Below are 2,217 nucleotides of genomic sequence, written 5' to 3'. Positions count from 1 at the left end.
GGTGTCATATATGACATTATGTTTAATTATAATGTATAATTGCGAATATAGGAATATAAGTTAAATATAGTAAACATAACCTGTAATTTCCAATGACAAAACATACATATGTAATGAATGTTTTCCAGTCAAGGTGGTGAAAAAATGTAAAAGTAAAAACATGTGGATAACTCAGGGAATTAAAATATCATGTACTAGAAAAAGGAATCTATATTTAATGAGTAGGAATAGTGATGATCCTCTTGTTCTTAATTACTACAAGAATTACTGTAAAACTTTGACAAAAGTTATAAAAGATGCAAAGAAAATGTATCTGAATGAAAAAATACAAAATTCAGATAATAAGATTAAAACTATTTGGGATATTATTAAAAATGAAACTAATCGATATTCAAAGAGTGAAAATATTACTTGCATTAAAATCAATAATAGTAAAATAGATAACCCAAAATCAATTGCAAATCATTTTAACGACTTCTATATAAATATTATTCAGAACTTAAACATTCAAGATTGTGCAGAAGATGCTGCACTTGGTTACCTAACTGATGCATTTAACACTGAGTTTTTAGGTCTCAAATTTATTCCCACTACCGCAACAGAAATCATGCATGTGATAAAACAACTAAAAACAAAATATTCCTCTGGATATGATGAAATTCTGAAAGCTTGTTCTGAAATATTATCCCCTCCGTTAAGCTATCTATGCAATTTGTCAATGCAATGTGGTATTTTTCCAGAAAGACTAATATTCAATAGTAAAACCAATATACAAAAAGGGAGATAAATGTACTATTGCTAATTATAGACCCATATCATTATTAACAACATTTTCAAAAGTGTTTGAGAAAGTTATGTATAATAGATTATATCATTACCTGGAGTCCAACAATATATTAGTTTTAGAACAGTTTGGATTTAGAAAACAAAAATCGACAGAGAATGCTGCTTTTAGTTTGGTGGATGAAATACTAAATTCATTAAATTCGAAACTACATGTAGGTGAGATTTTTTGTGACTTGGCTAAAGCATTTGATTGTGTAGACCATAGTATATTAGTAAAAAAATTGAAGTTTTATGGTATTAAAGATGAGATGTTGGGTTGGTTTACATCGTACTTATCAAATAGAAAACAAAAAGTAGAAATAAATGTACCAAATAGTCATAAAGTTACTTATTCAGAATTTAGAAATATTAAACATGGTGTTCCGCAGGGGTCAATTTTAGGTCCATTGTTGTTTCTAGTTTATATTAATGATTTAGCCTTGACCATAAACAATTCATCCCATGTAATTTTATTTGCAGATGATACAAGTGTAATTATTTCAAGCAAACAATACGATCATTTTATAAACACTTCTAATACAGTGCTGAATCTAATGAATGAATGGTTCCATGCAAATAAACTAGCACTTAAAGTTGATAAAACCAGTGCAGTCAAATTTAGTACACACAATAGTGCTCAGGTTTCCTACAGTATTCGATTAAATGGAACTCATCTCAAAGAATCTATAAGCACAAAGTTTCTTGGTTTAGAATTGGATAATCACTTGAACTGGAAAACGCATATAGAATGTATTACTCGTAAATTGAGCTCTGCCTGTTATGCATTAAGATCCTTATCTACTATCGGTGATATAAACTTACTTAAAATGTCATACTTTGCATATTTTCACTCTGTAATGAAATGTGGATTAATATTCTGGGGTAACTCGTCTGAAGCTAAACACGTTTTTGTTTTACAAAAGAAAGCTTTAAGAATAATGGCTGGTGTGCATAAAAGGACATCATGTAAAAATATTTTCCGAAACTTAGAAATCTTGACTTTACCTTGTGAATACATTCTTTCCCTAATGCTGCTGTATATTAAGAACCAAGATAAATTCAGTACTAATCAAGACATTCATCATTTTAATACAAGACATAAATCAGATCTTCATCTACCCTCTGTTAGTCTAAGCTGTTTTAAAAAAGGAGTTCGCTATTCATGTATAACAGTCTTCAATGCACTGCCTAATTATCTTAAAGATTTGAAGAACCACGAGAAAAGGTTCAGAAAAAAATTAACCAAATTTCTACATACTCATACCTTCTACACAATTGATGAATTGTTTATGCTTGTGAATTGAATTATTCTACTTAAATGACATGTACAATTTTATATAGCTCGACTAAAATATGTTTTTATATTGACTTAATCTGTTTACAATGTATTGT

The sequence above is a fragment of the Periplaneta americana genome, chromosome 3 (assembly GCF_040183065.1).
Source record: "Periplaneta americana isolate PAMFEO1 chromosome 3, P.americana_PAMFEO1_priV1, whole genome shotgun sequence".
Taxonomy (NCBI): Eukaryota; Metazoa; Arthropoda; class Insecta; order Blattodea; family Blattidae; genus Periplaneta; species Periplaneta americana.
This window is presented reverse-complemented; position numbering follows the sequence as displayed.